Source organism: Protopterus annectens, chromosome 12.part0 (assembly GCF_019279795.1).
Source record: "Protopterus annectens isolate FY-2018-M chromosome 12.part0, PAN1.0, whole genome shotgun sequence".
NCBI classification, from domain to species: domain Eukaryota; kingdom Metazoa; phylum Chordata; order Ceratodontiformes; family Protopteridae; genus Protopterus; species Protopterus annectens.
Genome location: NC_056746.1, coordinates 1,519,454,566 through 1,519,467,070, shown reverse-complemented (window position 1 = coordinate 1,519,467,070; position 12,505 = coordinate 1,519,454,566). Strand labels below are relative to the sequence as shown.

The window sequence follows — 12,505 nt, the reverse complement described above, 5'->3', positions numbered from 1 at the left end:
TGAAAGAAATTTATACAAATACAAAAATAAAATATAGCATTTGATTATGGTAATAAAGAAATTTTTTAAATTATAAAGTACTGGAAACATCAAATTTCAATATGCAAAATGTAAAATGTAGGACTGACATTTACTATAATGGAAACGTGTCATAATACTAACAATGAATTACAAGTATGCTGAGCTGGAATAGCATTTCAGCACAGTGCATCATTTCTAAACCTGAAATAACAGCTCTGTTATACAGATTATATTAACATTGGAATACAAGACTTAAAAATGTAATTACAGTTAAAATATCCTACACTTTATATAATTTTCTGCAGGTTTCTGGAACTGAAACTGTTCACAAACAAGAAAATGCAAGTGCACAAGCCAAACAACTCAAAAAAATATTACAACAAAGGAAGACATTGCAAAGTTTTGAAACTGAAGCAACAATTAACTTCAGTTAAGCATTGTTTATGACGCACAAAATGTAGTAAGAAATTAAAATATATGTTCTTTAGCATAAGCAGCTTAATAAATCTTTAATGCAAGCAAGTGAATCTAGTAATATGCAATGCTCACAATGCTCAGTATGATGATTTTGGTAAAACCACAATCCGCACATTAACCCCTGATTCACATCCACTGCTGATTTTTATCAGGTAACCCCATAATTATGTCACTTGTTTTCATATGACAAATTTACTGGAAAATGTTCACGATTCCAGGCAGGGCTTGAGATCGCCATTAAATAACAGGTCTTTTTTTTTTTTTATATAAACTATTTCTTAGTCACAAGCATTTCTCTCATTCTACTAAGCATGCATTGCTATATGGAGAGAGACGCTCTTGTAGAAGACTAGAGGATAAACACTAGTGATAGTGTAACAGTTGTGAGAAATGCACTTACCTGTAAAAGTAGCTGCTCGAATTCCTCACTGCTGCAGCAGCCATTTGGCTATATGGGCTGAATCCTGCTCAGGACACAAAAATGGGCCAAGGAGTGCCATTCAAACTGTTATTTTTGTAAAAATCATTTAATGGTTATTAAGTACACTGCCTGTATGCTTGCAAACAAGCAATTTGGAGAACCTGAAAGAAAATCAACAAGAAAAGATGGAGAAAACACTATGGGAAGGATCCTTCCGCTGTATGACTTTCAGCTTAACTTCAAGAGATGTTTTCCCACAATTTTGAGGAAAAAATAAATCAAACTCACTCAGAGGTGATAATACACAAAAGTAATATATCAACTCAAATAAAAGTCCTGAAAAATAGAAGCTTTAACTAGCTATTCAGATGAACTGATAAAACTGCAAAAATCATAGACAAATGAAGAAAAGGCTGTCTGAATATGAAGCTTCTCAAGACAGCTGTTTCAAAAAAAATATTAGCTACAAGACAGAACTCACAGAGAAAACCTAAGAGTTCATATCAGAAAAATTAGAAGGAAGCAACTGTATTAATTTTATGAAAGCATAAATAAGCAAACAAACTAGTGTTCCACAGTAGGATCTGTTAACGGAAAGGGCACAGAATGCATGCTCCAAACCTGGCCACGATGAAAAAACTTAGACCTACACTAGTAAAGATGCAACCATACCAGAAGAAATAGTTCATCCTGACCAAACTGTGACAAAAGGGAAAAATATTAAAAATCGGACACAGCAGAGCTTTTCTGGAAAAATGATTTACTGTATATCAGGCAGAAGAGAATCAAATTTATAACAGCAATCGGGGAATGTCATGAGAAAGGTGTGAGATTCAGGCTGCTGTATCCAACTGATTTCAGAGTATTTTTTGATGTGGAACAGTCTGAGGAGGAAAACGTTTATCCAACAAAAAGAGAGCCACTAAGCAGAAGGGGACTCCGCTTCTCATTCTTCTGACAATAAAGATCACAGAGAAAAATGTAATAAAATACCATTGTTGTTGGCAGGTCTTGGTGCAAAAGAAATCAGACAGAACAAGCTGGGATTTTATGAATAGGTCAATGGAAACATTTTCATTCCCTGATATAACAAGGTTAATTAGGACCACCTATGAGAGATTGGAGGTGTTAAAAAGAGGACAATAGCAAGGCATATAAAACAGTGCATGATAACTATGGGAATCAATTACAGGATGTTAGAAAGAGATTGGATAAGCAATTCATAAAGAAATAATGAGATATCTGTATGGCTCCAAATATGCAAGAATGTCTAGAAGATATAGTATTTTTGCTTGGAAGTGTTTGCATAGGTTTTTTTATACTCCAAAAAGACTTCAAATAGTTTTTACTCTGGTAGAGTGCATATGTTGGAGGTGTGATAGGAAAGAAAGAGGCAACTGGGAACATATTGTTTGGCAGTATAATGAACTGGCACACTTTAAAAATTCCATGCATATTACTCTGTCAGAAATACTGGATGAGCAAATTGGTGTGACTAAGATTTTTTTTCCTGCAGTACATAATCAGAATTGCTTGGACATATTAAGGCTTTCCGAGTTTAATTCTGGTGGCCGCCAAAAAAAGCAATTACTACAAAATGGAAATCAGTCTAAACCAACTGTACTAGAAGTGGTGAATATAACTATGACAAACGAATGGAAAGTGGGATCTTAAAAAAAGGGAAGGAGTAAATTACATAGAAATAATGGGAACTGCAGGAGCAACACATGCAGAACAACGCTTTGGAGGATGAATGAGGCTTAAGGGGAGGCAGAAACTGAAAGAGCTATGTTCGATTGACAACAACTGTAAAGAAGAGTATGTGCTGTATAATGTTTGCAAATGAAAACATGCCAGTATCATTTGACTTCTTATATAAATGTATGAATGCCTATGTCATAAGTGATAATTCAATAAAAATATTATAAAAATAAATAAAGCTCAGAGAAGAGACTGCCAGTGAACCATTTCCAAATGTTCCAAAGAAAAATGCTTGAGGCATAGAAAAAACCCCACAAGGATTGCCTAGAGGAATCATGAGTACCTTGGACTCAAGCCAAAGTCTAGTGTTGGGAGATATTCAGGAAGAACAGCACTACTGAAATTAGTGAATATATGTGAGATTATAAAGCATCAATCATATTTGGAAATAAGTGGCTGAGAAAACAGTTGACTTTATTAAACTTCTGGGTAACCATAAATCATATACCCTGCATCAAGTCTTTAATGCTTATAAAGGCATAAAAGGGAAAAATGCAACTGTAAGCAAAATCTTTGTTCGTACTAGTATCTGTATAACTCATTTCATGATTAATGTCTATTCAGTGTGTGGTCTGCAATAAAGATAATAAAGTAAACAAATACCCCTTTTAATTGCAAACAAAATTGGGTTTAACCATATATAACATGAGAAAAAAGGCTGACGAGAAGCAAGTTTAAATTAATATAATGCTTTGACCTTGGGCTACTAGGTGGGGGTGGGATGTAAACATGTACTGATTATGTGCAAAGCTCAGAAGTTAATTTCCCTTGTTTTTACAAAGATGGATGTCTGGATTAATGCCCTTGGCTTAAGTTATATAAAAGTTTTTTGGAAAAAAATAGGCTTGAATTCTTTTCTTCGTCTTTCGGCTTTTCCCGGTTAGGGGTCGCCACAGCGGAACTTCGGTCCGCTAATGATTGGCAGTAGATTTTTACTTGCCAAGTTGCCGGCTCTGACACAACTTTCAACGAAGGCACGCTCATTCACGCACGTCTCCACACAGAAGACGCTCTAGCTGAGAATCGAACAGGACAACGTCTTACTGTGAGGCGACAACGCTACCGCAGCACCACCACTGCCGTTTCCAAGAACATAGGCTTGAATAAGACGACAAAATGATGAAAGCCATGAAAATGTTCAGTTTTTCACATTTGTACAGTTATTAGTTTGTGTTTTTTTCCCATTAAACATTCTCAGGGAGAGACAAGTGTGCAGCTGAATGTAGTTACACAGAGGAATTCTATACATTCTGCTCGGAGTGAAATTGACAAATATTCAGACATGTACCTGCAAGGTTTAACTGTCCCCCCCATTGTTGTATACTTATACATGGAGACATGATGATATATTATTGGGAGTTCTGAACATCCTTTTCTGAAGAAAATGCAAACTTTATAGGCACAATGACATGCAGTTCAATGAAAAATACAGTTTGACATTATGGGAAGTAAATAAGAGATTGTTACCTTCCCAGCTGCCATAAAACTTTACTGCATTTAATAGTAATAGAACAGTGCATAACATAATTGTATTTAAAAGCAACAAGTGTACTTTTTCATGGTGCTAAAAGTTAATGTTTTCTGAAAGCCTGCAAGCTGTTTTTCACATGTGGGAAGGGAAAAGAAATGCAAAACGTACATACAAAAAATTGTGCAAGTGGGAGCACAGGCTGTAACATGTGCTTTAGCATGGGTACACTTAATTTTAGATTATGTAATACCTGTGGGTCCAGCTGTCAATTTGGGGCAATTGTTTCTATCTGGAAGGTTCAACTTGTTTAAAAATGTGCATAGTTTTCATGTTTTTCTAGGGTAGTAAGGGAAGAGGTGCTCTGAAAATGAATTGACTTTTTTGATTGAGGGTTTTCGTTAAAACAAAAAATCTTGACAAATGTGACAAGTTAAAACGAGATGAGAAGAAACAACAGTATTAATGATCAGACATCCAGTGTGTGCATATAGGACAAACGTTGGAAATATACATTAAAAAAGTCATATACAAGTGGTAACAATAGCCTTTAATTATATCAGCTACTCTACCCATAATATTTTGAGTGCAAATGGCTTTACAGGTGTAAACAAAAAGCAGAGAGTATTGAATTACATAAAGAAATGCAGACTGCAAACAGCAATAATGCAGGAATCACATCTGTAAAAGAATGAGCAAATTAATTTGACAAGAATTTCATGATGCATGTTCAGCAAGATATCAGGGACAAAAGAAAAAGGAAGCAATAATAAATACTGATCACTAGAAAGGCTCCATCAATAATAGATGATAGGGGGAAAAAAACTCCACCAAAAACTGCTATTATGGAACTTAAAACATTCTAGGAGAAAATCAGTTTTCAGCAGGGAATATTATAGGTAGGGAATGGAACTTGATCTGCTATAGTAGGATGCATCGAGGAGGAACTAGAAGGGAAAATATAACAAAAGAGGATATATTTCAAAAGAAATTTATGAAAATATTTGGTATGGAAAACATGAATTTAGTGGTAGGACCAGATAGAATTTTAATTTATTCCACAAGGTACAATAAATAGGCTACACTGCACAGAAATTACATTTCAGATTAAATGTACATTAAATTGAAAGTTTTCGCACTCAAATAACTACTTCAGTTCATACACTGATAAAACTAAGCTATAAATGCAAGCTAATTATATAAAAATGGAACACTGGTGCTTTCCCACCTACCTCTTCAAGAGGGGGGTTTATGGAATGGGTAGTGGAAATTACTCAAGAGTTACTAGGGAAGATAGAAATGTTTTAAGAAGGAATACCTAGTGATTAGGATAAAATGAAAATGGATTTTAAAAATAAGCTAGAAATAAAAGGGAAAATATGGTCAAGAAGTCACATGAATTATTTAGAGGGGTGACGAAGATTAAAGCACTGCAGAATAAGGTTAATTTCACAGAACAAGAATAGTCACAAATGTGGAGTGCTAAAGAGAAAATAAGAGAAAACTTAGATAATATACATGAGTTTAGAAAAATTGCTTTTCAACAGCTATTTTTTGATAACTCCAAAGCACAAAATCTTTTAGCACAGCAACTTAAGCAACAAAAGGTAGAAAAGATAGTTGCCAAACTTAAGAGGGCCAATGACAAGAAAAACAACCAGAGAACCTACAGAGGTTTTTCAAGAGGAATGTGGAAACTAATAAAGAACACACATGGAGATAGTTACAGTAGATATAAAAAGTGTACACACCCGTTAAAATGCCAGGTTTTTATGACATAAAAAATGAGACCACAATAAATCATAAAACTTTTCCCACCTTTAATGTGACCTATAACCTGTACAATTCAATTGAAAAACAAACCTGTTAGGGAAAAAAATATAAAAATAAAAAAATGTACAATAAGCTGGTTGGATAAGTGTGCACACCCTTATACTAATACTTTGTTGAAGCACCTTTTGATTTAATTACAGCATTCAGTCTTCCTGGGTAGGAGTCTATCAGCATGGAACATCTTGACTTGGCAATATTTTCCCACTCTTCCTTGAAAAAGCACTCCAAATCTGTCAGATTGCGAGGTCATCTCTTGTGCAGAGTCCTCTTCAGGTCACTCCACAGATTTTCTATTGGACTTGGGTCTCCGCTCCGGCTGGGCCATTCTAAAACTTTAATTTTCTTCTGGTGAAGCCATTCTTTTGTTCATATGGGTGTATGCTTGAGGTCACTGTCGTGCTGAAAGGTGAGATTTCTCTTCATCTTCAGCTTTCTGGCAGATGCCTGAAGGTTTTGGGCCAAAAGTAACTAGTACCTGGAACTGTTCATAATTCCCTCCACCTTGACTAAAGCCCTAGTTCCAGCTGAAGAAAAGCAACCCCAAAGCATGATACTGCCACCACCACCATGCTTTACTGGGGTGATGGTGTTCTTTTGGTGATGCAAAGTGGTTTTGCATCACACGCACCTTTTGGAATTGTGGCCAAAAAGTTCAAGCTTGGTCTCATCAGAACATAACGTTTTCCCACATGCTTTTGAGAGACTATGCATTGTTTTGCAAATTTTAACTAGGCCTGGGTGTTTTTCTGTGTAAGAAAAGGCTTCTGTCTTGCAACCCCACCCAATAGTCCACACATATGGAGAATATGGGAGGTTGTTGTCACATGTAGTACACAACCAGTACTTGCCATAAATTCCTGCAGCTCCTTCAGTGTTGCGGCAAGTCTCTTGGCAGCCTCCCGGGCCAGTTTTCATCTTGTCTTTTCATCAATTTTGGAGGGAAGTCCAGTTCTTTGCAACATCACTGTTGCCCCATATTTTTTCCACTTTTTGATGACTGTCTTCACGGTGTTCCATGGTATATCCAATGCTGTGGAATTTTTTTTGTACTCTTCTCCTGATACCTTTCAACAATGAGATCCATTTGATGCTTTGTAAGCTCTCTGCGAACCATGGCATATGCTGTAGCAGGCAACTTGAGTAAATCCTACTAGGACAGATGAACTTTATTTGGGGTTAATCAGAGTCTCTAACTGATGGCTGGTGTGAACCCAAGAAGACTGAATGCTGTAATAAAATCAAAAGGTGCTTCAACAAAGTATTAGTTTAAGGGTATGCACACTTATGCAACCAGCTTATTGTATGTTTTTTTTTTTTTATATTTTCCCCCAACAGATCTGTTAGTTTTTTAACTGAATTGTGCAGGTTATAGGTCCCATTAAAGGTGGGAAAAGTTTTGAAATGATTTATTGAGGTCTCATTTTTTTATATCACAAACACCTGGCATTTTAACAGGGGGGTATACACTTTTTTTACATCCACTGTACAGAAGACTTAATTATGACAAAATTAGAGGAATATGAGGCTCAACAACTAATAGTTAAGATAGGAGACAAGTTAAAAACAGTGATGTATAATCAATCTAATCTGAAGTCTTAACAAGAAACATCTTTACTACTTATGATGCAGGCAATCATATATTTATATAAATGAAAACAAACCATACTGACAGTCCCATTTGCAAGTATTTTACATCACCGACCATAATGACACAATCTTAGTTGCAAACATTATACAGCACTTATAATTAACCCAATCACTGTTGTGACATCTGGACAGAGGAAAGAGGACAAGGACACATGGTGGTGGAATGAGGAAGTACAGGAGAGTATACAGAGGAAGAGGCTGGCGAAGAAGTGGGATTGTCAAAGAGATGAAGAAAGTAGACATGAGTATAAGGAGATGAGGCGCATGGCAAAGAGAGAGGTGGCAAAGGCTAAGGATAAGGCATATAGAGAGTTGTATGAGAGATTGGACACTAAAGAGGGAGAAAAGGACCTGTACCGATTGGCTAGACAGAGGGACAGAGCTGGGAAAGACATGCAGCAGCTAAGGGTGATAAAGGATAAAGGACAGTGAGGGAAACGTACTCACAAGTGAGGAGAGTGTGTTGAGTAGATGGAGAGAGTACTTTGAAGGGCTGATGAATGAAGAGAATGAGAGAGAGAAGGTTGGATGATGTGGGGACAGTGAATCAGATTAGCAAGGAGGAAGTAAGGACAGCTATGAAGAGGATGAAGAATGGAAAGGCCGTTGGCCCAGATGACATACCAGTGGAAGCATGGAGGTGCTTAGGAGAAATGGCAGTGTAATTTTTAACCAGATTATTTAAAGAAATTTTGGAAAGTCAGAGGATGCCAGAGGAGTGGAGAAAAAGTGTTTTGGTACCTATCTTTAAGAATAAGGGTGATGTGCTGAGCTGCAGTAACTACAGAGGGATAAAACTGATCAGTCACAGCTTGAAGTTATGGGAAAGAGTAGTGGAACCTAGGTTAAGAAGGGAGGTGATGATTAGTGATTAGCAGTATGGTTTCATGCCAGGAAAGGGCACTACAGATGCAATATTTGCTCTGAGAGTGTTGTTGGAGAAATACAGAGAAGGTCAGAAGGAGTTGCATTGTGTCTTTCTGGACTTAGAGAAAGCATATGACAGGGTGCCTAGAGAGGAGTTGTGGTATTGTATGAGGAAGTCGGGAGTGGCAGAGAAGTATGTAAGAGTGGTACAGGATATGTACAAGGATAGTGTGACATTGGTGAGGACTGCGGTGGGAGTGACAGATGCGTTTAAGGTGGAGGTGGGTTTACATCAAGGATCAGCTCTGAGCCCTTTCTTATTTGCAGTGGTGATGGACAGGTTGACAGATGAGATTAGACAGGAGGCCCCATGGACTATGATGTTTGCAGACATTGTGATATGTAGTGAGAGTAGGGACCAGGTTGAGGAGACCCTGGAGAAGTGGAGATGTGCTTTAGAGAGGAGAGGAATGAAGCTCAGCAGGGCTAAAACAGAATAAATGTGTGTAAATGAGAGGGAGGGTAGAGGAATGGTGAGGATGCAGGGAGTAGAGTTGGTAAAGGTGGATGAGTTTAAGTACTTGGGATCAACAGTTCAGAATAATGGTGAGTGTGGAAGAGAGGTGAAGAAGAGAGTACAGGCAGGGTTGGAATGGGTGGAGAACTCGGTATCAATAAGAGTGAAAGGGAAGGTCTACAAGAGGGTAGTGAGACCAGCTATGTTATATGGGTTGGAGACTGTAGCATTGTCGAAAAGGCATGAGTCAGAGCTGGATGTGGCAAACTTAAAGATGTTAAGATTTGCACTGGGTGTGACTAGGATGGACAGGATTAGGAATCAGTATATTAGAGGGTCAGCTCAGTTTGGATAGTTTGGAGACAAAGCAAGAGAGGCGAGATTGCGTTGGTTTGGACATGTGCTGAGGAGGGATGCTGGGTATATTGGGAAAATGATGCTAAGGATGGAGCTGCCAGGTAAGAGGAAAAGAGGAAGGCCTAAGATGAGGTTTATGGATGTGGTGAGAGAGGACATGCAGGCGGTTGATATGAAAGAGCATGATGCAGAGGACAGGAAGAAATGGAAACAATGATCCACTGTGGCGACTCCTAACGGGAACAGCCGAAAGAAGATGATGATGATGACTGTCAGTCAAACATTATATTGCTCATTCAAATCCTGCCTGCTTTTAAACTTCATTCTTCCCCTGTATGTATTGTTCTTATACTTCCCATTTTTTTCCTATGCAATTTGCGCCTACCCTTTTCTCAAGATTCCAATTCCAGTTTTATCTCTGTTACTATATTCGCTATTTCTAGTTCAGTTGGTTTAAATTTTGAATTCCATTTTCTAGTAATTGCTTTTTTGGCAGCCAGCATAATTAGACTCAGCAAGGCTTAACTACATCTAGGCAATTCCTACTCTGTATCATAGCTCAAAAAATAATCTCCCTAGTTACACCAATTTGCTCACCCAGTATCTCCGACAGAGATGTCCGCAGGGAATCTTTAACGTCTGCCAACTCATTATACTGAGAGAAAACATTTTCCCATTTACCTCTTTCTTCTCCATCACACCTCCAACATTTGCTGTCTGAGGAAAAATTTTCTGGAGTCTACCTAGGGTATAAAAATATCTATGTAAACATTTACAAGCAAAAATTCTAAATCTTCTAGATTTTGTTGCATGCTTGGGTGGGAGACACATACCCCCCCCCCCCATTGTTTCTTTGTGAAATGCTTATCCAATCTCTCTTCCAAATCTTTTCTAACCTCCTCTGACATATTCTTACAGTTATCGTGGTATATTTTGTATGCTTTACAAATTATTCCTTTTTTAAGAGCAGATTCTTTTCTAGATTCCACTAAAAACTCTACCTGTGCTGATCTTTCATACAGGACTCTCCATATTTCATTCTCTTTGCCTATACTCTGATATCAATCCTTGATCGGCAAGGTAATCTCTAAACTGCAGTCCAAATAATTTCTTGGCATTTTTTCATTTTACTATGGTTCCCTCTCTAGTTATTTGCTTCCAATACCTTGGTTCCTTTGCCAGTTTTCACCAATAAATTCAAGCCCCCTCTTGCATATTGTCTGTATCCCTAATTACAATGATCCCTCTTGGTAGAATCTCCTTTCTCCATTCTTGTGTTGGCTTACTTCTTCAAAAACTTTCTGCTGCTTTATGAATATAATATTCTGTATGGTTATTATTTGCCTTAAAGGTCTCCACCCAAAATCCCATTCTCTCCTTGTTTCAGAGTTCCCCCCTGTTTAATCATACCTTTCCACTTTGAATTTATGTTTCTGCTTGTGCTATGTACAGGAGCCTTAACTGTGTAGCTCTCAAATACCTCTTCAAATCGGGCAATCCCAATCCACCTTGTTCTACTGGATGTATCAGCTCATCCCACTTCACTCTTGCAGTCTTCCCCACCCAGATAAAATCCTTCAGCGCTATAATTGCTATCCACAATTTCTCTGGTTGATAAAAACATGCCTGGCTGTGCACAAGACTAATGGGACTAAAGAAATTTTAACTGCTAGTATATTACTATCCATATGCATATATAACAGATATTCCAATGTCTCAGTTTTTCAATTATCTTTTGTTCAGTCTCGTCCCATATATCCTCAGTTGCCACACCAGAATCACTTTTATTCCATACTAAGTACTTCATTTTATCATGTCCCCATAAATAAGGATACTGCTGAACCAATGTGAGTGGATACATATTTTACCGCTATTGCCCTTGTTTTACCTTCATTCATTTGTTTAAACTGAAAAGACGTGAAACTGTCTCAAAATGTTCCACAACAATGTAATGTCCTTTTCTGGTTTTAACAGGTACAAAATAATAACATCTGCAAATAGAGATGGCTTTTCTTGACTACCATGCAAATTATATTCTTGAATTTCTGAGTCCCTTATTTTCTTTGCCAATGGATCTAAATATAAAGCAAATAGAGAGTAAAGAGGACTCCCCTGTCTGGTTCTTCTGCGTAAGCATAAATCAGAGATAAACCCGCCTACTTTAATTTTTGCCTCTGATTCTCATACAGCCTCCTAATCAACCTTATTTTATCAAGGAATGCATATCCTTCCATTGCACTGCTCAAAGTCCCAGCTTACTCTGTCAAATGTCATCTCTACATCAAGGCTACCAACAGTAGTGTATTTTCTTACATTCTGTTCCCTCTGGATCATCAGTGCTCTGTTAATGTCATCAAATGTTTGCCTCCACTCCACAAAGCCACACAATGATCCATATCTACCAATTTTAGCATCACTTTTGCCATTCATTTAGCCATTATAGACAAACACTATACTCATGGTTTAGTATTGAAAATTACCTGTATGAAGCCAGATCTGATGTATCTTTACCCTCTTTAGGTATTACAGCCACCACCACTTTCTTTTAGGATGCTGGTACTTCTCTTCCTCTTAAAATACTGTTAAACAAAACCTTCCAGATCTTTATGTTTTTTTCCCTCCTAGCTTCCAAACTTCTACAGGAATACCATATATCCCTGGGAACTTTCCTGTAGATTGGTTTTACATCACCATCTGTACGCCATCTCCTCCAACCTTAACTGTTAGCAACTGAACCTCATCTACCTCTAAACTTGGCAATTCTTCCATAAACATTTCCATTTTTACTGTTTCTTGATTTCCATATTTCTCCATTTTATACAGACTTTCATAGAATTTTCAAAATAATTTGGCTAATTCTACGGGATCTCTTATCTTCCTTGTTATAGGCTCCCTAAGCTTAGCAACAGCCCTGTCTACTTTCTGTTAGCGGTGTTGCTGTGCTAAATGTTTTTGTGCTCTAGAGTTATCAAAAAAAGGAAGTTATGTACCTACCATAACGTTCCATGTTGTTTGTCTTCATCTTGCCTTCCTTCTTGCTGTTTGAGTTTGGAGCCGATCCTCGGCTCCGACTCGGCCATCTTCTATAGCTCGAGAGCTGTTTACTGGCTCGAGGCTACCCCTTATCCCAGAATGC

General features: G+C 37.6%; 1 protein-coding gene across 1 annotated transcript in view; it reads right to left on the bottom strand.

Annotated features, from left to right (window-relative positions):
• The window catches only part of UBE2O (ubiquitin conjugating enzyme E2 O), a 1,895,179-nt gene that overhangs the window by 562,104 nt on the left and 1,320,570 nt on the right, over positions 1–12,505 (bottom strand). The window lies entirely within an intron of this gene.